Source organism: Schistocerca cancellata, chromosome 9 (assembly GCF_023864275.1).
Source record: "Schistocerca cancellata isolate TAMUIC-IGC-003103 chromosome 9, iqSchCanc2.1, whole genome shotgun sequence".
Lineage (NCBI taxonomy): Eukaryota > Metazoa > Arthropoda > Insecta > Orthoptera > Acrididae > Schistocerca > Schistocerca cancellata.
The window spans coordinates 33,074,838-33,101,091 of NC_064634.1; positions in this window are offsets into that span (position 1 = coordinate 33,074,838).

Genomic DNA, 26,254 nt, shown 5'->3' on the forward strand with positions numbered 1-26,254 from the left:
TACGATGTGACGCGAATTGTCGTCCATGAAGAATGCCTCACTAATATGCTGCTCTTATGGTAGCACTGTCGGTCGGAGGATGGGATTCACTATCGTACATCCGTTACGGCGCCATTCATGACCACCAGCGGCGTACTGGCCATCCCAAAACAGCATCGAACTTTCCCTTTGCTGTACACTCAGGACAGTGTGTCTAAGGCGTTCAGCCTGACCGGGTTGCCTCCAAACACATCTCTGACGATTGTCTAGTTGAACTCATATGGGACACTTATCGGTCAAGAGAACGTGATGCCAAGCCTGAGCGGTCCATTCGGCATGTTGTTAGGCCCATCTGTACTGCGCTGCACGGTGTCGTGGTTGCAAAAGTGGACCTCGCCGTGGACGTCGGGACTGGAGTTGCGCATCATGCTGCCTATTGCTAACAGTTTTAGTCGTAAAACGACGGCCTGTGGCTGCACGAAAAGCATTATTCAACATTGTGGCGTTCCTCCGAGCCATAATCCGTAGGTAGCGGTCATCCACTGCAGCAGTAGCCCTTGGGCGGCCTGAGCGAGGCATGTTATCGACAGTTCCTCTCTATATCTCCTCCATGTCCGAACAACATCGCTATGGTAGAGACTCCTGGACACTTCCCTTGTTGAGAGCCCTTCCTGGCACCAAGTACCAATACGGACGCAATCGAACCGCGGTATTGACCCTATAGGCATGGTTGAACTACAGACAACACGAGCCGTGTACCTCCTTCCTGTGAAATGCCTGGAACTGAACGGCTGTCGGTCCCCCTCCGTCTAATAGGCGCTGCTCATGCGTAGTTCTTCACATCTTTGGGCGTTTTTAGTGACATCTCTGAACAGTCATAGGAACGGTGTCTGTGATACAATATTCACAGTCAACGTCTGTCTTCAGGATTTCTGGGAACCGGGGTGATGCAAAACTTTTTTTGATGAGTGTAGTATGCAGACATGCTGCTGACAAATCCAATTTTTTTCAAAAGTTACGTTTTTCTAACGTACGACATTTACTTGATTGAAATAAAGCTTTTATACAAATTTATTTATAGCAAGACGCAGTTTTGCTTTTCCCTGCATCTTTAATTGGCATATTACATTTCTGTGTTCATCAATATTATATTTTGGTATACTGCTTTTTGTACGATACATGGAAGCCAGAACTGTGTGTACCGCACAAGGTATAACATAAAATGTAGTAACAGCGTTAAAAATGCAGCAACCTAAAACAAACTGCTGATAAAGATAAAAGTGTATTACGACAACTGAACAACCGAAACACGTCTTGTTACAAATAGAGTTACATAAAAAGTAATTGATCGCTTGAGGCGAATACCAGGAATCTTCCTTAGAAACGGACAAGGTCAGCGCCCTTTACAGTGGTTCCTCAATCCAATCTTCTACACGTGTCTTTTCCAGTGCTTCCTCAATCCAATCTTCTACTCTGACTTCAATCATCTCATTATCGACGGGACTTTTAATCTAAATATATTTTCCCAATCACTTACCCGATGTATTAAAGGGAAATAATGATGTGATAGGGAAGAGTCAACAGGGATGGTCACTTGCAATCTTACCATTGAAACTGTTGGAAGTCATCTGACTTAAACGTACAGTACATGTTCCGGTGGTTGGGGAAAAGTTATTCCTAGAGTGTAACTTTTCTTTCCCCCATTCCTGGGAAAGAAATACAGTAGAAGAAGAATGGGTAGCTTTGAGGGATGAAGTAGTGAAGGCAGCAGAGGATGAAGTAGGTAAAAAGACGAGGGCTAGTAGAAATCCTTGGGTAACAGAAGAAATATTGAATTTAATTGATGAAAGGAGAAAATATAAAATGCAGTAAATGAAGCAGGCAAAAAGGAATACAAACGTCTCAAAAATGAGATCGACAGGAAGTGCAGAATGGCTAAGCAGGGATGGCTAGAAGACAAATGTAAGGATGTAGAGGCTTATCTCACTAGGGGTAAGATAGATACTGCCTAGAGGAAAATTAAAGAGACCTTTGGAGATAAGAGAACCACTTGTATGAACATCAAGAGCTCAGATGGAAATCCAGTTCTAAGCAAAGAAGGGAAAGCAGAAAGGTGGAAGGAGTATATAGAGGGTCTATACAAGGGCGATGTACTTGAGGACAATATTATGGAAATGGAAGAGGATGTAGATGAAGATGAAATGGGAGATACGATACTGCGTGAAGAGTTTGACAGAGCACTGAAAGACCTGAGTCGAAACAAGGCCACCGGAGTAGACAACATTCCAGTAGAACTACTGACGGCCTTGGGAGAGCCAGTCCTGACGAAACTCTACCATCTGGTGAGCAAGATGTATGAAACAGGCGAAATACCCTCAGACTTCAAGAAGAATATAATCATTCCAATCCCAAAGAAAGCAGGTGTTGACAGATGTGAAAATTACCGAACAATCAGTTTAATAAGTCACAGCTGCAAAATACTAACACGAATTCTTTACAGACGAATGGAAAAACTAGTAGAAGCCGACCTCGGGGAAGATCAGTTTGGATTCTGTAGAAATACTGGAACACGTGAGGCAATACTGACCTTACGACTTATCTTAGAAGAAAGATTAAGGAAAGGCAAACCTACGTTTCTAGCATTTGTAGACTTAGAGAAAGCTTTTGACAATGTTGACTGGAATACTGTCTTTCCAGTTCTAAAGGTGGCAGGGGTAAAATACAGGGAGCGAAAGGCTATTTACAATTTGTACAGAAACCAGATGGCAGTTATAAGAGTCGAGGGGCATGAGAGGGAAGCAGCGGTTGGGAAAGTAGTGAGACAGGGTTGTAGCCTCTCCCCAATGTTATTCAATCTGTATATTGAGCAAGCAGTAAAGGAAACAAAAGAAAAATTCGGAGTAGGTATTAAAATCCATGGAGAAGAAATAAAAACTTTGAGGTTCGCCGATGACATTGTAATTCTGTCAGAGACAGCAAAGGACTTGGAAGAGCAGTTGAACGGAATGGATGGTGTCTTGAAGGGAGGATATAAGATGAACATCAACAAAAGCAAAACGAGGATAATGGAATGTAGTCGAATTAAGTCGGGTGATGCTGAGGGTATTAGATTAGGAAATGAGACACTTAAAGTAGGAAAGGAGTTTTGCTATTTGGGGAGCAAAATAACTGATGATGGTCGAAGTAGAGAGGATATAAAATGTAGACTGGCAATGGCAAGGAAAGCGTTTCTGAAGAAGAGAAATTTGTTAACATCGAGTATAGATTTAAGTGTCAGGAAGTCATTTCTGAAAGTATTTGTATGGAGTGTAGCCATGTATGAAGTGAAACATGGACGGTAAATAGTTTGGACAAGAAGAGAATAGAAGCTTTTGAAATGTGGTGCTACAGAAGAATGCTGAAGATTAGATGGGTAGATCACATAACTAATGAGGAAGTATTGAATAGGATTGGGGAGAAGAGAAGTTTGTGGCACAACTTGACCGGAAGAAGGGATCGGTTGGTAGGACATGTTCTGAGGCATCAAGGGATCACCAATTTAGTATTGGAAGGCAGCGTGGAGGGTAAAAATCGTAGGGGGAGACCAAGAGATGAATACACTAAGCAGATTCAGAAGGATGTAGGTTGCAGTAGGTACTGGGAGATGAAGAAGCTTGCACAGGATAGAGTAGCATGGAGAGCTGCATCAAACCAGTCTCAGGACTGAAGACAACAACAACAACAACAACAACAGAGTGTAACTCTAATACATCCAAGTCATTCGGGGATCTAAGAGTATGCAGTCCAATGACGTGAAACAGACAGCAAAATTCTTTTGAAAAAGATTTAATTTCTATCGCGGAGTCTTCGATTTACGTGAATATACTTGCACCAAGTTTTCCCTAGCCCATCGTTACAATTCTATGGACCAATAGGCATACAGAATTTTCGCAGCTTACGTTATATGTATGGAAATGATTGATTGGTGCAAACTTAGAAATCAACGGAAATAGTGATGAAATGTGCATAAAATACAGGCGAAACGTTTTCTACAAATAAATTAAAATTACGAATGACATGAACTGTTGCTGGTACACTGGCATCATTTTCCCGTTTCTAGTCATTATTCTACACAAAGTCTTTTTGATTGTGACTCTGCGGAGCACCACATTTCTTAGCCGTACACTTAATCTGTAACATAATTCCTATATACCACCACATTCCAAACATTTAGATTCTTTCCCTTCTCACAGTCCACAACTCACTTCTGTGCAGTTTTTGCATCAGACGTACATTCTCTCAAATTTCATCATCACATTAAGACCTATGTTTGATGTAGCCTTCTTTTCGCGAGCCCTAATCTGCATCTTATACGCTACTACTTCTTTCGGTACGTGCTATTTTTCTTTCAAGGTTGTAAAATACATGCACTTAGTGTATTACCTGCTCTTCAACTTTGATATTAAATTTATCCCTAATCACATTACGAGAATTTTCATTTGATTTCCCTTAATTCAATTAGATCGTATTTAAATATCCTAACAGTTGCTGTGAAATTAGATTTGATACTTACTAGCTAGTATGATTGTTTGCATTTCGGGTAGTATAATCGTTAGGTATTGTAGATAACAGAACCGTTATCTGTATGTAGAGTAACACAACCCTTTTTTGCACCTTCATGCATTTTCATTTCTGTAGCCTTCTGACAAACACACAATACACATTTTTTAGAATCTTTTTTCTTCTCAGTTGGCAGTATATGCACTGCTCAATGAGCCCGTATTTTTGCCTGAAGTCTCACTGATGGCCACGCACGAACAGACTACTCAGGTAGCTGTGCACACTCTAACACAAGGGCTGCCAAGAATTCAGCTTGCTAGCTGTGCTCTGGTACGATCGTCATAGACTCTAACCTGGCTGTACTGTTACGCCACCACCACGATACGCTGTGTGAGTTTCAGGAAGGGGAAACTGTGAACACACCAAATTTAGATGGTAACGCAGTCACATTCCATATGACTTCACACTTATCAACAACATAATTCACAAACAAAATAAAATTGCATTATTGTTTAGTTATTTTTGGCGCACTGAAGACACAATTTTTATCTGGTACAAACCATTGGCAAACGAACAGACATACATTTTCACGTAATCTTGACATTTAGCTTCGTAATCAAAAAATCTCTTTCACACACTTATGTTGATCGAAATATTGCAGCGTTTTTTCAACCTCATTATTGAAGCATGGGAACTCTACCAGAGGAAAACAATGTAGATATCCCGGAAAGTTGTATTGTAAAAGAATTTGTCTTTAAAGTGGAATTACATTACATATCAATCCGTTACATCTGCATATACATAGGAGAGTTTTCGACGGACTTGAAAGCAGATATGAGATCGGGAGTGTCCCGAAAACGTTAAGAAAACTATTATTGTAGTTCTCTCAAGGCCACAATGTTTCCTGGAATGACAATGAGCTTAGGGAACTTATATGTGTTTTTCAGAATTTGTACCTTCAACAATGAGATTTAATTTGTAAATGCAGCCCTATTAATTCAGAAATAAGTTTTTTCTCACTTTCCTAGGTGCGTGGTCCGTTCGTTCCAGAAGTTTTCATTTACGTTCCTGTACTACATTTTGTTAGAATGAAGAATTGTCCCAGACATGAATATTAACTTAACCAACCTACTTTGTTGTTATGTATATAAAGTTTTCATACTCTTCTCTCATTTACACCAAAAGCTGTTACAACTAACAGGGGAACAATGTGCGTGCCTTCAGAAATTTTGCTGCTCATACCACCAGTTTCTTCACGTAGTGCATACCTGAAATTTAGCATAAAGTGCTTCTTGCCACACAGAGTCATGAATCCCATCTGTCAATTATTGTAATTTTTTTTCTCCTTCATTGTCATCCAAGATAATTTTACAGTAACTATTGATTATGCGATTCCGTAACAGATACCGCAGAAATTCTCGTCCTTCTCTCCTGTAATTCTCATTCAGTTTTAGGGGCTTGTGGCGAAATATTGCTAGACTGCATCTTTTCGTGCAAACAGCCACTTGATCTGTTAACGTCCTTCATATCACGAACAAACAGTGAAGGGTAGACAGCGCTGGCACCACGATTCCGCAACAATAAATGAAATGTCGCGCTGCGCCGGCTACTTCCGAGAATGACCGAGCATAGCCGAGCATAGCCGAGGAAGGCGGAACCTCGGCCTGCACGCGGTCCGTTCAGCCGGCTCGCGTGCAATTTTGCACGCCCGGTTCGGCCTTGCTCTAGCAATTGCTGCGTATCGTTAGGGCTACAGTCTGTATAACAGATTACATTCTTTCCACGTGACACACACATGGTTTGCGTTTCGTTGTAGAATACGTAGAAGAGCCCTCTATTACAAAGTGAGCTCCATGCACTCCTACAGTGAAGTACGCATCAGGGAGCTATCATCATACTAGGTGAATACCATAGCAACTTAAGACTACTGCAGCTCGTAATCTGATGCGCTTCGGTTAATCGATACCCTGTGATCTATAAATAAATTGCTTCATTCAGTAGGTTCAGAAATTCTTCCTCCCATTCACAGACAATGCTAATGTCGTCTGTGAATATTATAGTTCAAAACTTTTCCACTTCAACCTCACTCGTAAACCTTTACTTCATACCAGTCATTGCTTCTTCAATGTACAGGACGAATAGTTAGGGACAGACACTGCAACTCTTTTTAATCCTGACTCTTCTCTCCTAACTTTGACATCTTTTGTTGCATCTTGTTCGGTTACATATCGTGTGAGAGGCTTTCAATAAGTAATGCAATATTTGTTTTTTTTTTCTGAAATCAGGTCCGTTTAGTTCACGATTCCAATACACCGTATTATTCCACACTCCTCTGGCAACAAAATCTTAGTTTTCAGCATAACATCTGTTCAGTGCGACTTCCTTATACCACTTTACTGGGAGGGCCTTCGTGCCTGCATGGTACCACTCTACTGGTCGACGCCAGAGCCAATGTCTTGCAGGATGAATAACCTCCGCATTATCCACATACTGCTTCTTGCGGAGTGCGTCCGTAACTGGTCGAAGCAAATAGCAGTCGGAGGGTGCGAGATGTAGGACGTAGATTGGACGAGGATGAACAGTCCAACGAAGTTCTGTGTGACGTCCAATTGTGCAGCGAGGCATTTGGCTGTCATTCGTCGATCTCGTCCAATGAGAGTGTCCGCACGTTCCAACAATGCAGGAGTCACAGCTGTGTGCGGCTGGATGGCACGCGAGATACCGCACGGATTTGTGCGACCTTGTTATGGTGCTGACAGACGCCTCTCCCAACGACTCACCGTGCTTTTGTTCACTGCAAGGCCTCCCTAGACATTCTGCACACGTCTGTGAGTATCTGCGATGCTCTGGCGATGTGCCAAAAGAAATTCAGTGGCATCTCTCTCCTTGGAACGCTACTCCGTTAAAGACGCTATTCTGAAGCTTACATACAGCACCGACACCTATCGGAACTTCGTGAAACTATACGGCTTGCATCGTAAATCTTCCACGATGTCCCAGAGAAAATTCCCCATTTTTTTCAACCAAAATTGGCCGAGAAAGAAAGTATTGCATTACGTATTGAACGGTCTTCGTATATTATCCGCTTATAGCAATAGATTACGCTAATTTTAGGACAACTTAATAATTTCTGGAATCATTTTACTTTGTCGATCACGTTTCCTACGTCAACAGATCTTATAAAAATGGCTCTGAGCACTATGGGACTTAACTTCTAAGGTCATTAGTCCCCTAGAACTTAGAACTATATAAACGTAACTAACCTAAGGACATCACACACACCATGCCCGAGTCAAGATTCAAACCTGCGACCGTAGCGGTCGCGCGGTTCCAGACTGTAGCGCCTAGAACCGCTCGGTCACTCCGGCCGGCAGATCTTATAACTTCGTTCAGATTTTTTTTTAGTGTTGCCTCCGGTAGTAATTACCTCTCTGGTACCATAACGTATCTAAAGCTTAAACTGATCTTTACCTAACAAATCGTCACTTTTCTTTTCCACTCGCGTATTTTATTCAACTAGGGGACAGAAACTGGAAAGCTGATTGTTTTATAGATCTCACATCATCGATTCGGGTTTGAAATATTCAGTGTGGTGTTAATGAGATGCTTAAAAATTTCGATGGTGCGTCTCCTGTCAGACTCTGTTCACAGTCTTCACTAATTGTTTGGCTACCTTTGCTTAGAAGTCACCTATAATCACGTATCTTGAAAATGTATGGAACAGACTTAGCTTTGTAGAGAATCTATTGCGCAAAACCGTTACACAAGGCCACCACACTAGTACGCATAAATAGCGGATGTAAAAGTACGTCGATTACATATGCACGTAAACATTTACTGAGGTCGGTTACGTTGGATACACCGAACGAGGATTTTCCAGCGAAAGAACTCAAATCTTCTCGCTGGCAACTGAGGGACCCGTTTTCGGAGAATTCGGAGATGAGTAAGCAAAAACGAGCAGAGAGGAGCGGGAATTTAATTTTGGCTTCGCCGGCTGTGCAGTCCGTGAGTGCCATATTGAAATTGTGAACGGAAGAAAAACTTGGAGATTGGATCCGCTTTTGGCGGCGCGAAGCGGAAGTTCCTTTTTAATTTCTTTCGAATAATTCTGTGCCGTTGTACCTTTTTCATCCCGTTTCGTGTCCACGGCTACACAGTACGAGGCGGCGTAGAGTGCGAGAGCGTTCGTTGTCTGGCAGCGCACAGCTTGTCCTCCGTCCAATTTCTTGCACGGCTCCGCTAACTGCGGTCTCTACAGCTCGCAACACAGCCAGTGGCATGTATGGAGTGTACGATATTAAACCAGCATCTGAAAGGCGTCACATATACAAGTGCGATACTGATGGCACTACAAGCTGTATACACTACTGACCATTAAAATTGCTACACCAAGAATAAATGCAGATGATAAACGGGTATTCATTGGAAAAATATATTATACTAGAACTGACATGTGATTACATTTTCACCCAATTTTGGTTGCATAGATCCTGAGAAATAAGTACCTCTGGGCGTAATAACGGCCTTGATACGCCTGGAATTGAGTCAAACAGAGCTTGGATGACGTGTACAGGTACAGCTGTCCATGCAGCTTCAACACTATGCAACAGTTCATCAGGAGTAGTGATTGGCGTATTGTGACGAGCCAGTTGCTCGGCCACCATTGACCAGACGTTTTCAATTGGTGAGAGATCTGGAGAATGCGCTGGCCAGGGCAGCAGTCGAACATTTTCTGTATCCAGAAAGGCCCATACAGGACCTGCAACATGCGGTCCTGCATTATCCTGCTGAAATGTAGGGGTTTCGCAGGGATCGAATGAAGGGTAGAGCCACGGGTCGTAACACATCTGAAATGTAGCGTCAAATGTACAAAGTGCCGTCAATGCGAACAAGAGGTGACCGAGACGAGTAACCAATGGCACCCCATACCATCACGCCGGGTGATACGCCAGTATGGCGATGACGAATATGCGCTTCAAATGTCCGTTCATCGCGATGTCGCCAAACACGGATGCGACCATCATGATGCTGTAAACAGAACCTGAATACATCCGGAAAAATGACGTTTTGCCATTCGTGCAACCAGGTTCATTGTTGAGTAGACCATCGCAGCCACTGCTGTCTGTGATGCAGCGTCAAGGGTAACCGCAGCCATGGTCTCCGAGCTGATAGTCCATGCTGCTGCAAAAGTTGTCGAACTCTTCGTGCAGAAGGTTGTTGTCTTGCAAACGTTCCCATCCGTTGACTCAGGGATCGAGACGTGGCTGCACGATCCGTGCGGCCATGCGGATAAGATGCCTGTCATCTCGACTGCTAGTGATACGAGGTCGTTGGGATCCAGCACGGCGTTCCGTATTACCCTCCTGAACCCACCGATTCCATATTCTGCTAAAAGTCATTGTATCTCGACCAACACGAGCAGCAATATCGCGATACGATAAACCGCAATCGCGATAGGCTACAATCCGACGGAAACGTGATGGTACGCATTTCTCCTCCTTACACGAGGCATCACAACAACGTTTCACCAGGCAACGCCGGTCAACTGCTGTTTGTGTATGAGAAATCGGTTGGAAACTAACCTCATGTCAGCACGTTATAGGTGTCGCCACCGGCGCCAACGTTGTGTGAATGCTCTGTAAAGCTAATCATTTGCGTATCACAGCATCTTCCTCCTGTCGGTTAAGTTTCACGTCTGTAGCACGTCATATTCGTGGTGCAGCAATTTTAATGGCCAGTAGTGTATGTAGGATTCTATGCAGTGTATTTGTAATTCGTGATAAATGGGACTTTGGTCAGTTAACTCTCCAGAGAGAAATCAACAAATCTTAGCATTTCAGGTGACATATCAACTGCTAAAATAGCTCGTATGTAGATGGTTATATACCAGTTAAAGTCATAAAGGAAATGGTTGTAGATATAGTCTAGTGTTTGTGAAAATTGCAACGGGAGGAAGGAGACTGATTATTGTGTTGTGTGCAGTCCGATGACTGGTTTGATGAAGCCATCCTGCCTCTTTATCTTCGAATTTCTACTGTATTCGTGTATCCACCCCCCCCCCCCTCCGAAGCTTCCATTCAGTATTAAATTGGTGATCATTTTATGTCTGAGAATGTCTTTTAGTCCAGTTCTGCAACAAAATTCTTGTATTCCGAATTTCATTCAGTAGCTCCTCATTAGTTACACAATCTATCCATTTAATCTACAACATTTTTGTGTAGCACCACATTTTCTATAGCCTTCTTGTATAAAGTGATTATCGAGCATGATTCACTTTCATACTTGGCTACTCACCATACAAATACCTCCAAACATACTTCGTAACACGTAAATCTCGACTCGATCTTAACAAATATCTCTGCTACAGAAACGCTCCTTCCACCTTTGACATCTTCTCTCCTTCGGCCATCATCACTTATTTTGCTACCCAAACAGCAAATTCTACAACTTTTATAATTTTAGTATGTGTAATTACACCTTTTACAAATGAAAGAATGGGACTGCGCCTGGTCCATGTCTCCCTGCAAACATTTATCACAGATATTCAATTGCTCTGTAAATTTTTTGTTGTTGTTGCGGTCTTCAGTCCAGAGACTGGTTTGATGCAGCCCTCCATGCTACTCTATCATGGCTGTAAATTTATGGAATAAATTCATTACGGTATCAGTTTCGATACCTCATTGACACGATCACCAGTCCCCTATATACGAGAATATACGAGACAAGATAAGCCGTACAGTCATTTATGGTCATTAAAGGTAAGGCTGTATGAAAGTGGTTTCTGTAAATATCTTCACAATAGACGTTGACTCTTCGCACATGTAACGACACCTCATGTCATCACATACGTGAAATTCCACGTCTATTGTGCAGATATCTACGGTAACCAGCTTGATACAACGATACCTTCAGTATTCACATATGAGTGTATGATTTAGCTCGTTTCGTGTATAAGGGCCTGAAGATGGCGTCAATGAGTTACCGGAACTGACAGTGTAATAAAATTATTCAATAAAGTTACGGCTGTCGAAAACCTGTTTCCTGCATGACTACTTTTAGTATCTTGTTTCCTAATCAAACTCCTCAACGTCAACCGATTCAGTTCGAGTACATTCCATTAGCCTCGTTTTACTTTCGTTGATTTTCATGTTATATCCACCTTTCAGATCACTATCCGTTCCGTTCAACTGCGCCTTAAAGTCCTTTTCTGTCTCTGACAGAGTTACAGCGTCCTCGTCAAATCACGATGTTTTTATTCCTTTTCCCAGAAATTTATTTCCTACACCAAATGTTTGTTTGGTTTCATTTACTGCTTTCTCGATTTCCAGATTGAATAACATCAGGGATAGGCTACAACTCTGCCTGACTGCGTTCTCTACCATTGCTTCCCTTTTATGCCCCTCGATTCTGGCGCCTTGTTTCCCTACAAGTTGTAAATAGCCTTTCGCTCCCTGCATTTTACCCCTACTACCTCGTTTCTTAAGTATACAAATGACATAGAAGGAGGTCAGCATTTTCTTAACCCATCTTCTGAGAGAAGCTGTAGGGTCAAGGAGTAGGTTTCTAGCAATTTTTCCATTCTACTGTATTTCGTCTTAGTATTTTGCAGTCATGGCTTACTGAATATTCGGTAATAATCACACCTGTCAGCACCAGATTTATTTGGAAATTTGAATTGTTACAGTCTTCTGGAAGTCTGAGGGTATTTCTCCTGTCTCACACTTGTTGCACACAGGGTGGGATAGTCTTAGTACGGCTGGCTCTCCATAGATTGTCAGTAGTTCTGACGGAATGTCGTCTAATCCAGTAGCCTGCTTTCAGCTTCTCAGTTCTCTGTGAAATTCTCCTCGCAGTGTCATATCTCCCACCTCATATTCACCAACCTCCTCTTCTCTTTCTATAATAGTACCTTCAGCTTCATCGTCCTTGTACTGACCTTCTAGACACTCCTTCCACTTTTCCGCTTCTCCTTCTTTGCTTAGCACTGGTGACGTATGATTACGATGAAAATTATTCCACAGGTAACGGGCGTTACGATATTGAAATGGTTAGAACTGCGCCGGCCGGGGTGGCCGAGCGGCTCTAATCGCTTCAGCCTGGAACCGCGCGACCGCTAAGATCGCACGATCGCAGGTTCGAATCCTGCCTCGGGCATGGATGTGTTTGATGCCCTTAGGTTAATAAGGTTTAGGTAGCTCTAAATTCAATTGGAAGAGAAGGAAACGTAGTAGGTGAATATGGATTGGGGCTAAGAAATGAAAGAGGAAGCCGCTTGGTAGAATTTTGCACAGAGCACAACTTAATCATAGCTAACACTTGGTTTAAGAATCATGATAGAAGGTTGTATACATGGAAGAACCCTGGAGATACTAAAAGGTATCAGATAGATTATATAATGGTAAGACAGAGATTTAGGAACCAGGTTTTAAATTGTAAGACATTTCCAGGGGCAGATGTGGACTCTGACCACAATCTATTGGCTATGACCTGTAGATTAAAACTGAAGAAACTGCAAAAAGGTGGGAATTTAAGGAGATGGGACCTGGTTAAACTGAAAGAACCAGAGGTTGTACAGAGTTTCAGGGAGAGCATAGGGGAACAATTGACAGGAATGGGGGAAAGAAATACAGTAGAAGAAGAATGGGTAGCTTTGAGGAATGAAGTAGTGAAGGCAGCAGAGGATCAAGTAGGTAAAAAGACTAGGGCTAATAGAAATCCTTGGGTAACAGAAGAGATACTGAATTTAATTGATGAAAGGAGTAAATATAAAAATGCAGTAAATGAAGCAGGCAAAAAGGAATACAAACGTCTCAAAAATGAGATCGACAGGAAGTGCAAAATGGCTAAGCAGGGATGGCTAGAGGACAAATGTAAGGATATAGAGGCTTATCTCACTAGGGGTAAGATAGATACTGCCTACAGGAAAATTAAAGAGACCTTTGGAGAAAAGAGAGCCACTTGCATGAATATAATAATTCCAATCCCAAAGAAAGTAGGTGTTGACAGATGTGAAAACTACCGAACAATCAGTTTAATAAGCCACAGCTGCAAAATGCTAACACGAATTCTTTACAGACGAATGGAAAAACTAGTAGAAGCCGACCTCGGGGAAGATCAGTTTGGATTCCGTAGAAATACTGGAACACGTGAGGCAATACTGACCTTACGACATATCTTAGAAGAAAGATTAAGGAAAGGCAAACCTACATTTCTAGCATTTGTAGACTTAGAGTAAGCTTTTGACAATGTAGACTGGAATACTCTCTTTCAAATTCTAGAGGTGGCAGGGGTAAAATACAGGGAGCGAAAGGCTATTTACAATTTGTACAGGAACCAGATGGCAGTTATAAGAGTTGAGGGACATGAAAGGGAAGCAGTGGTTGGGAAGGGAGTGAGTCAGGGTTGCAGCCTCTCCCCGATGTTATTCAATCTGTATATTGAGCAAGCAGTAAAGGAAACAAAAGAAAAATTCGGAGTAGGTATTAAAATCCATGGAGAAGAAATAAAAACTTTGAGGTTCGCCGATGACATTGTAATTCTGTCAGAGACAGCAAAGGACTTGGAAGAACAGTTGAACGGAATGGATGGTGTCTTGAAGGGAGGATATAAGATGAATATCAACAAAAGCAAAACGAGGATAATGGAATGTAGTCGAATTAAGTCGGGTGATGTTGAGGGTATTAGGTTAGGAAATGAGACACTTAATGTAGTAAAGGAGTTTTGCTATTTGGGGAGCAAAATAACTGATGATGGTCGAAGTAGAGAGGATATAAAATGTAAACTGGCAATGGCAAGGAAAGCGTTTCTGAAGAAGAGAAATTTGTTAACATCGAGTATAGATTTAAGTGTCAGGAAGTCATTTCTGAAAGTATTTGTATGGAGTGTAGCCAAGTATGGCAGTGAAACATGGACGGTAAATAGTTTGGACAAGAAGAGAATAGAAGCTTTCGAAATGTGGTGCTACAGAAGAATTTAGATGGGTAGATCACATAACTAATGAGGAAGTATTGAATAGGATTGGAGAGAAGAGAAGTTTGTGGCACAACTTGACCAGAGGAAGGGATCGGTTGGTAGGACATGTTCTGAGGCATCAAGGGATCACCAATTTAGTATTGGAGGGCAGCGTGGAGGGTAAAAATCGTAGGGGAAACCAAGAGATGAACACACTAAGCAGATTCAGAAGGATGTAGGTTGCAGTAGGTACTGGGAGATGAAGAAGCTTGCACAGGATAGAGTTGCATGGAGAGCTGCATCAAACCAGTCTCAGGACTGAAGACCACAACAACAACAACAACAACAACAAGTTCAATTGGACTGATGACCTCAGATGTTAAGTCCCATAGTGCTCAGAGGCATTTGAACCTCTTGGCTAGAACTGTAGACAATAAGAAATCAGAATGTTACGAATCCATAATGTGCTGCAATCAGAGCCTCTAGACGCCGTGTCGTGGATGCAAAGAGACCTGGATATGCTTTTAGAAAACACACTGCCACCAGTCTACAGGCGCTTCCACAAAACATCAATAGTGGTTTCAGGACACCCTTAACAAGTTACCAACAATTCATGTCTTATAGATGTTCGACGGGCGGTATCACAAGTGAACGCGCTGGCTCGATAAGCAGCGATGTCTTCGTTTTTCGAAAAAAGGCTTGCATATTTCTCACCTCTCGTGGCCAGAGATTCTCCTGCTGAAATATCACATATGGAGCCGCTGTTCACATTACCTTCAGTACGTAAGATACGCGAATAGTATGTAATAATAAATATCGCACATCACAGGTAGCATTTGTCCGATACACTCCTCAACAGTGCAGTCTCTCTGATTGCTTTCAACATGCGGCCATAACTGTAGGGCAAACTAAAGGGGAACCTGTCAGGAAACACTATATTTTGCCAGTCATCACGGCACTGGATGGCTTTTATGTGCTCATTGTAGCCTGAAGCGTTGGTCGTTTCTGCTCACTGAAAACCAACGCACTGTCATACGCTCAGACAGCGTCTAACTGTCGCCGCCGATATGTTCACACACGTTGGTGTGCTCCAACGTCGAGCTAATACTGTGGAAGAATCTTTTCTGTCGGTTACGGACAAGATGCGGACAAGATTATGGCCATCTTACGCTGTGGTCATTCTGTGAAGTCCAGTACCAACTTTTGGTTCCCTTTTTTTTTTTTTTTTTTTTTTTTTTTTGAGTCACCTGTCTTCTCACTGGTTTGATGCGGCCCACCACGAATTTCTCTGCTGTGACAACCTCTTCATCTCAGAGTAACACTTGCAACCTATGTCCCCAATTATTTGCTTGATGTATTGCAATCGCTGCCTTCCTCTACAATTTTTCCCTCTACAGCTCCCTCTAGTACCATGGAAGTGATTACCTGTTTTCTTAACAGATGTCCTATCATCTTGTCCCTTCCCATTGCCAGTGTTTTCCACATACTTCTTTCCTCACCGACACTGCGCAGAACCTTCTCATTCCTTGCCTTATCAAGCAATCTAATTTTCAACATTCTTCTGTAGTACCGCATCTCAGACGCTTCGAATCTCCTCTGTTCCGGTTTTTCCACAGCCTATATTTCACTACCATACAATGCTGTGCTCAAGACGTAGATTCTCAGAAATTTCTTCCATAAATTAAGGCTTATGTAATACACTAATAGAATTCTATTGGCTTTGTACAACTGCTCCGATCCTCCCATCACAGTCATAGCAGCGTGCCATGTACGAACCGCAGTGCACACTACGATAAAACAATTTTCTAGACATAAGCTAATCTGCTCCAATTCAAACTCACACGCTAATTTAGGGCCATTTGACGTCGAAGAGACATGCCGTCACTTGATTGCATGTTTCCACTTTGTCTGACGTATGTACACCGACAGAGCGTGACATAACACAATAAAATGTACTGTTGGGACTACGGACACGCCATACCTCTGCAATCTTAATCACTTATTATGGTTATACTGCTGTACACGACCTCCAATTTCGGAGTGATAAAGATAATTCGTTCTGGGTGTTACAGTTTTCACAAACAGCAGTGCGCCTGCTGAACTGAATCGGTCGACTGTGGCTGCCTGGAAACAAACTAACGTAAACCCACTTTCCTTCCCCCACATAAAAAGTAATTTTTATGGTCCTGAAATTTTGCCATTCACTTAGCCTATAGCTTTAAAACAATGCCCTGCACATACTACAGTCTCACGCAAATAGCTCATTGACTCACAACAATAAGCATACACAAACACAAAAACACAAAGATGGAGTACCTGGCAGTTGTTGAATCTAGAGCAAAGAACATTAAACTTTATATCATTATTTGAGGAGCTAACCCACCCAGTGAAATAACTTGCTACACCAGATTTTGAGAGATACGGATCGAGTGGTTTGTGGTCTGGTACTCGTACAGTTATAACTGTAGTATGTATCTATCTGCTCGTCACCTAACGCTGTAGTGAATGAGGTATGTCTTGCGAGTGCAGACGATAGTGGATGATTATGAGGTCTTCGTCCTTTCCATGTGGTAGTTGCACGGTCTCACCCTACATACTGAAACTGATGAAGGTGATCAAGTGCTGGATAATTCTTCCATAAATGAAGCGTTAGTGGAGCACTCTCACAGGAGTGCTCCAGTGATGCAGGTAAGAGTCGTAATGAAATGATGGGACTATTTCCGGTCGGCCGCTATGGCCGAGTGGTTTTAGGCACTTCAGACCGGAACCATTTGATTGTTTCTGCATCAACCTCTCTCTTACGTCTAAAGGAAGATGGTAATCTGCTCTGTCAAATCGTTATGCGTCACGTCAGCCCGGGGCTGAATTGGCCCAAGTGGAGGAAGTAGTATTGCTATTCCAATGCGAACGGCCCTCTTCAAAATAGAGTAAATGATGCAGTAATCCTTTACCCAAACCTTAACGGTATTTCTACCACAACTATATAATAATGCCACCAATTTTACTCCCCATATCTTCTAAACCGTTGAACGACCAATGGATCCTTGAGAGTGAACAGTGAGAGGGCATAGGAAAGACCACGAGCTCAACAATCCACGTATTGTGACCCTCAAATACTTTGGAAGAAAGATCTATATGATATCACTACATTATATACACGAATAAAGAAGGAAGCTTGACATGCACTATAAATTTAGCATACGCCTAGACGAGTTTGTATTTTGTAAACAACCATCCTATTTTACAACGGTATTTATCTTATACCCTTGTGCGTGGGCTATTCGTAAACTTCGGAACGATCGGTCGCGAAATGGAAACCATAGTGCAAATGCAATGAAACTTTCCACAGATGAGCTGGGCATTCTCATTTTGACACAGTCAGCGACTGTGTCGGATAGCACAGGGAGCTGCCTTCAACGACGGGAGTATTGGAATGATCGCATAACGCTACGACAGATATATAAGTTGGTGCGGTGACTATGTACAGAAGTAGCTGGAAGGTGTAGCTAACTGCTGCAAATGAAACACTTTTGAATTTCACTGTGGTTTCCATTTCGCTGGCTGGGTGAGATTAAGATATGTGAACACAAAATAAGCAGTCTTGCATATGCGGATGACTTAGTTGTGATGGCAGATTCGATTGAAAGTTTGCAAAGTAATATTTCAGAGCTAGATCAGAAATGTAAGGACTATGGTATGAAGATTAGCATCTCCAAAACGAAAGCAATGTCAGTGGGAAAGAAATATAAACGGATTGAGTGCCAAATAGGAGGAACAAAGTTAGAACAGGTGGACGGTTTCAAGTACTTAGGATGCATATTCTCACAGGATGGCAACATAGTGAAAGAACTGGAAGCGAGGTGTAGCAAAGCTAATGCAGTGAGCGCTCAGCTACGATCTACTCTCTTCTGCAAGAAGGAAGTCAGTACCAAGACTAAGTTATCTGTGCACTGTTCAATCTTTCGACCAACTTTGTTGTATGGGAGCGAAAGCTGGGTGGATTCAGGTTACCTTATCAACAAGGTTGAGGTTACGGATATGAAAGTAGCTAGGATGATTGCAGGTACTAGTAGATGGGAACAATGGCAGGAGGGTGTCCACAATGAGGAAATCAAAGAAAAACTGGGAATGAACTCTATAGATGTAGCAGTCAGGACGAACAGGCTTAGATGGTGCGGTCATGTTACACACATGGGAGAAGCAAGGTTACCCAAGAGACTCATGGGTTCAGCAGTAGAGGGTAGGAGGAGTCGGGGCAGACCGAGGAGAAGGTACCTGGATTCGGTTAAGAATGATTTTGAAGTAATAGGTTTAACATCAGAAGAGGCACCAATGTTAGCACTGAATAGGGGATCATGGAGGAACTGTATAAGGGGGGCTATGCTCCAGACTGAACGCTGAAAGGCATAATCAGTCTTAAATGATTATGATGATGATGATGATGATGATGATGATTCCATTCCGCGATCGATCGTTCCTTACTTTCCGAACAGCCCTTTTACATACGAGGGTGGTCCAGAAATTAAGTTACAATCGGTCGTGAAATGGACACCACACTGAGAACCCGATGAAGCTTTGCACAGATGTGTTGGGTAGTGTCTCTAGTATGCCGGTCGATCGCATCAAGAAGCTCTTTTTAGTTGTGGGCGTACTGTGAGCGAGTAAAGGTGCCTAGAACAACGATGTCTGCCGCCAAGTAGGATGGCCTGCTGAGAGGCTTCGCCTTAATGAATGCAGCCCGCCTAACACAACTGCCACGCACTTCCTTCTTCATGGCAATTCTCAGTCACACTCTGCAGGGGCAGCGAAGACGCTCCTGTAGCCCTTTCGATGGGAATTGTTCGATCACCCACAACACAGCCCTAATTGGCTCGTCCTGAGTATCATCTCTGTTCAGATGAAACGCCGGATACGAAGACAACACTTGGGCGCACGCTACGCGCTATAGACCAGCGTAGAGAATTATCAGAAAGCACAGGCGGCTGCCTTCCATGACGATGGCGTTGGAAATTTGGTATAACGCTCCGAAAAATATCTACGTCGGAGCGGCGACTATATAGAGAAGTATCTGGAAAGTGTAGCTAACTCTTGCAAATAAAATGTTTCTGATTTTCACTGTGGTTTCCATTAATCGACCGATCGGAAATAACTTTCTGGACATCCCTTGTATGAATGAAGCGGGTGGCGTATGGGCTGCTCACCTGGTGGACCTGCAAGTGATCTCACACCTGTGGTATGCGAGTAGCCTAAGCGGGAGGGGTTACATCGCAGACGACAGAACTTCAATCTCACACACTGGCTAGGCCGGCAGGTGGCAGCGAGAGCACCGCCCGACAGACTTGGTTGCTTCTGCGGCCCATGTGTTCGCAAATAATTTATAGAGGGGGTTTCCGTAAGAGCGTGCAAAAATTCAACACGACACAGAGGACGCTCTATGAACAATTTGATCCAGGGAACCTGGGGTCGGAGAAGCCAGCTAAAGGAGATAATAGGAATAAAATCACATTCATGTGAACATTTTTATTTACATAGTTACAGTTAACTGCAGATATCGTCACTCACACAATAAACGTACCATTTGTACTGTATCTTGCAAAATGTGCTGAAACTGACGCCCATCACCCTCAGTCCAAGCATAACATCGACGAACAGGATCGTGACACATACTGACAAATAGTCCTCGTGTACTTGAATCACATCACAGGCAGCTGCAATTCTGGCAAGTACTTCCATCTCCTTATTCACTGGGGTGCCATACAGAAGTGACTTGAGATATCCCCATAGTAACAAATCAAGGCGATTCAGGTCAATACCTCCCTTTCGAACCCAGTGACCTAGAAATACTGCACTGACATGGTTGCGGACACCCACACTGAAGTGAGACGGTTCACCGTCATCTTCTATCCAAATCTTCTCACGAACAGGCAGGCGTACGTCCTCCTTCAACTCAGGTAGAACTCTTTGCACGAACCTCAAGTAGAGGTGGCCATTCAGAATGGCCAGGTAGAAGTTGTGGCCCAAAGTGATTGTCGCCTAAAAATGTCGGCCTAGATATTAGCAGCAAAACGTAGTTAATGGTGCGTCTCTGCTACAGTATGAGGGCTCCAGTCCGGAACCGCGCTGCTGCTGTGGTCACCGGTTCGAATCCTGCCTCGGGCATGGATGTGTGTGGTGTCCTTAGGTTTAAGTAGCTCTAAGAGTAGGGGACTGATGACCTCAGATGTTGAGTCCCATAGTGCTCACAGCCATTTTTTTGAACAGCATGAGGGTTTTCCTCATCCCAAAAATGGCAGTTCCTACTGTTCGAAAAACCATCGCGATGAAATAAGAAATGTTCAAATGTGTGTGAAATCTTATGGAACTTAACTGTTAAGGTCATCAGACCCTAAGTTTACACACTACTTAACCTAAATTATCCTAAGGTTAAACACACACACCCATGCCCGAGGGAGGATTCGAATCTCCGCCGGGACCAGCCGCACAGTCCATGACTGCAGTGGCTGAGACCGCTCGGCAAATCCCGCGCGGCGCGATAAAATAAGGCGCCGTCAGTAAACAGCACGATTTGAAGGAAGTCTGGTCTATTAACTCATTGTTGGAGGAACCACTGATACAATGAGACCCTTGGTGCAAAGTCAGCCACAAGCATTGCATGGACGCGTTGTGGGTAATATGGGTTGTTGTTCGTGGAGTACGCGCCACATGCTAGTATGTGCAGCGCTCATTTCACGTGCGGTACGATGAGTACTAATCGCGGGACTTGCTGCAACGCGTTCCAGCAGCTGCTCTTCAAAATCGGATGTTAGAGTGGTCCTCATGTTCCCAGGTCCCTCGTATCTTCTTGCCTATAAAGCAGTCTCGCGCATGCGTCGATCGAAAGCAATAAATACTCGTCGTGACGGATGATGCCTGTTAGGAAATCATTCCCTGTTCAGCCTTTCAGTAGAGAGATCATTGCTACGTACTTCTCCATACACAAGGTGCATGCCAGTGAGTTCTGCGAAAGTGTAGCGGTACTGCTTCATCGTATTGTACTGCACGTCTCTAAATAGCCCTAAGTAATGAATGGGTCTGTAGTTGACTCACAGAATGTTCTGTCATGGGACAACGTAAATACTATACAACAGAATCACCTTATGAACAGTTAAACAAAACCTGCTTCGTGATTTCCTGGTAATAAGGCTCGTCCTCTTTGTTTCTTTGGAGAAAGTAAAGAATCTATTTTATTCTTCAGAACAGGGCAATATTATTTGATAGAAACACGAAGAAGGAAAAATACTATGAACAAAGCTATAACCAGCTTCCTCTCATCAAAATGTACGCAAGCTATGAGGTCCCATTCAACCATTCTCAAGCGTACAGCCTGATTCCCACACGAATAATGATAGCAACCAAGTAATTCGAATCGAACCTCGCTGTAATAACTAAGCTTCACCACGGCACGGATAGGAACGCGCGCCGGTTGCAGCTCATGAGGTCATTTTTGTTTGAAAAAGATTTACCCTTACATAGGGATTCCAGTTCTGGGTCTGTTGTCTTCCGGGTTCTGTTGGATGTTTGTTGGCGATGCCTTCTTTGGAAAGAATACTGCCTTTGTCTAGTGGTTCAGGCCGTCATAGAGACTAAAGAATTGGGTGAGACCACTTAATTTTACGTGCCATGGTGATGCTTAAGTATTACAGTGAGGCTAGATTGTAATTGTTTGGTTGCGATCACTATGCGTATGGAAATCGGGCTGCATGCATGAGAATAGTAGAATGCGACCTCATAGCTTGCGTACATTTTGTTCAATGTAAGCTGGTTATAACTTTTTTCATAGTATTTTTTCTTCTTGTTGTTTCTATCAAATAATATTACACTCTCCCGAAGAATAAAATTGATTTTACTGATTGAAATACTGTGAGATGAGAGTGCGATGTTGTCTTTGCTTGTCGTAAATCTGGATCTTGTACTTATAATCTTGAGTACCCGTATTGGTCGGGGTAAATCATTTCCTTGCGTTCAGTCACAGTATGATTGATTAACAGTTCGTTTGTTTCTGATTTATTTCGACATACATTCTATTATTCTTAGTGTTAACACATAGAATGTGCCATATTGCACATGCGTCATCTTGCTGAACGTGGCATCAACCTCGATTAAAAGTTAACCGTAGTAAGTCGACATTTAACCCTGTTCAACGCAAACTTCTGATGCACTTACGTCACCTAAAGTTAAACGAAGGAGTTGACCGAAGTTAAACCTGACCGTCGCTGACAACCAGTTTTCGCAGGATGACTGGGGTTTTATAAACGTACGGCATTACGATCGAGGAGCGTTTCGATGTTTTCAGACCGACTGAAAGCATCGTACACTGTACCCTACACCCAACATGAACCCGAAAAATTTACTAATTTGTTAATTAAACTTAACAGGAGTAGAATTAAATTGCACCTTTACTTGTGGCCACTTTGCCTGATATTCCCTAACAAGGAGTGAAAGGGGGGGGGGGGGGGGGGCACGTGACAATAGGATATTTGTAATTTTTTATATTTATTGTACGAAAATATCAGATTTCAAATCTATCTCTCCGACAGCGGTTCGATGTAACTCTCGAGAAATCGAGCGAGGTGGCGCAGTGGTTAGACACTGGACTCGCATTCGGGGGGACGACGGTTCAATCCCGCGCCCGGCCATCCCGATTTAGGTTTTCCGTGATTTCCCTAAATCGCTCCAGGCAAATGCCGGGATGGTTCCTTTCAGAGGGCACGGCCGACTTACTTCCCCGTCCTTCCCTAATCCGATGAGACCGATGACCTCGCAGTCTGGTCTCCTTCCCCAAACAACCCAACCCAACCCCAACTCTCGAGAATTCTTGAGAAATCGATTTCTAAGTATTCTGAGCGTGCTTGATATGTTGAAGTATGATAAGTATAGGCCAATAATCAATGCGTCTCTGTAGTAGCGTGCGTGCTCCTTACACAGAGATCTGGGGTCGATTCTGAATGGAGTCACAGTTTTAAACAAAACTGCATATTCTATGAGTATTTAGGTGAAGTCAAGAAAAGGAAAGATAGAAAAAAATCTGCCGTTTCTTGTTACACAGTCCCGATAGAAAATCTCTTATAAAGTCGGCAATTAAGAATTTTTGCCTGCAATGAAAACTGGGTTATTGTATGCAGTATATAATTAGAAATAAAAAATGCATTTTTCATAAAACACACAGTTAGACGTGTTAATTAGTATATATTTGATCAATTTTATATTTAAATGATGTAGGTATTCGAACTGAACGAAGAAGAACAATGACCAAATCGGAACGCCTTACGTTTATTTTCAAGAAGTGATGTATTGGCACTGACCAATTCGAAAAGTATTCCCATCGAAAACATCGAAAAATTTAGTGTTCTTTTGGTTTCTATTTCATCAAACATAAACCAACTGACCAGTAGCGACGTATAAACACACTTCTGCTTGTTGGCGAAAGCGGAAGCAAGTAACAAAATATTGGCCAAGTTCTAGTTGGACGTAGACACTGGGGGTTTTGCACTAACTTTCGGATGTACATATCGTTCTCGGAACTAAGAATCTCAACGATTTTCGGCTCTTATCCACATCGATATTTTCGAGGCACTGGTGCCGGGAATTCCAAGAGTATATTAAAATCTGTAGACTAGTTCCTCAGACTAGCCCGGATCATACAAAAGAAGCGAGCAGGGGACATCAGCTTACGTATGTAGGAGGGAAGATTTTAGAAAACATTTATATTTACTTACTAAAACATGACTACAACAACATTTTATGTTTGCATGCAGCAATTTTCATCTATTACGCTTCTGATGGATGTTGAATGCAATGTGTTTTGAAATGCGAAAAGATATTCTTGTTTGATTATTACAGTTTAACATGTTTCATAATTTTTACTATACTCATAATATGAAACCTTGCTTTTTGCCAAATTTCGGGAAGTACCTACCCTACCGTTTTTTATGAGTTAGTTGGCCAGTATCAAAGTAGATGACATAAAAGCCCGAATCTTTTCATTGCACTGAATTGCAGGCAGCAATTTTTTTTACAACGATAATGGACAGTAGATTTTGGTATATGACATAAATCTGAACTCGATACGCCGTCCTGTTCCAGAGCCAATGTCTTGACAGACGGACAGACAATGGCGGTATCTTTTTACTGAAGTGACATACAAGAGGAGAACACGACGTTTGGAACGCAAATTTACTGCAAACTTTGTTCACTCGTAGTACTGCATGACGGCAACAAAATGTGTAAGCAGGAGCGCGTACTTCTCAAGCGTTGTTGAGAAAATCGCAAGATAATTTCCGTCGTAAAATATATACCAGTGCGTGGTCATTTTTACCATGAATCGGCGGCAGCCGAGTGGTTAGCGTTCAAGCCCCGTAATCACAGGATCGAGTCAAGTTCGTCTGTTTTTTTTTTTTTTGTTTGTTTATGACACAGTCATTTTCTTTACTATTTATATTACAGTTGATATAATGGCGTAAATACGTGTAACCGTATGAACTTTTATTACATTTACAATGTTATTTGGCAGTCTACTAATTTTTATTATCACAAATAATGTAATATTCATAACTATCGACTACTAAACCACCAAACACATAAAAAGATACTGAAAATGTATGCTTGTCCGTGATTTGAGAAATCCCTTATACCTGAAAGGAGCCCGAAACGACTTGTTACTTCCAAGTTTTGACCGGTACGGACGGCTTTCGCCGGCCGCGGTGGTCTAGCGGTTCAGGCGCTCAGTCCGGAACCGCGCGACTACTGCGGTCGCAGGTTCGAATCCTGCTTTGGGCATGGATGTGTGTGATATCCTTAGGTTAGTTAGGTTTAAGTAGTTCTAAATTCTAGGGGACTGATGACCACAGATGTTAAGTCCCATAGTGCTCAGAGCCATTTGAACCATTTTTGGATGGCTTTCGAAAGATGTACAATTGATCGTCGCTTTCGACATTAGGAATACAAGTTGCAGGATGGTATATTTCGTAAAAACATGGAAACCATATATTTAAACGGACCCAGGTGCATTGAATAAATGCCGTGTTTCCGCATACGCAAGGTCTTTTGACGTTTTCCTAGGAAAAACAAACCTCGTTAACATTTTCAATAACCTCTCTTTCAGACGATAGTTTGGAAGCAAACAATGTATAACGCAATATTTCCTTAAAAATCGGCGCTGATCATTGGTTATGCAGGCGTCGAGTGTATTTGAATAGCGTCTTCCGAGAAGCAATTTTTCGTTCTCTTTCGATTAAATACGAACAGTTTGGAAGACACGGACAAGCATACATTTCCAGTATCACTTTATGGGTTTCGTCGTTTACTAGTCGATAGTTATGAATATTATATTAATTGTGATAATAAAAATTAGTAGACTGCCAAATACCACTGTAAATTTAATAGAAGTTCATCCGATTACACGTATTTTTCCAATTATATCAATTGCAATATAAACAGTAAAGAAAATGACGGTGCTGAAAATAAAAAAAAACTGACGAGCGGATCTCGATCCAGCGATCCAGCAGCTTCGTTGATCCGTTCGCTCAGTTTTTTTATTGTAAAGGGTAGCTAACGCTGTGGCCGAAGACGCTGAGCTACCGTGCCGGCACAAGTCGGATGCAGCCGCTTTATGGTAAAAATGGCCACGCACAGGTATATATTTGACGACCGAAATTATCTTGCTATTTTCTCAGAAACGCTTGAGAAGTACGCGCTACTGCTTACACATTTTGTTGTCCTCATGGAGTACTACGGGTATACAAAGCTT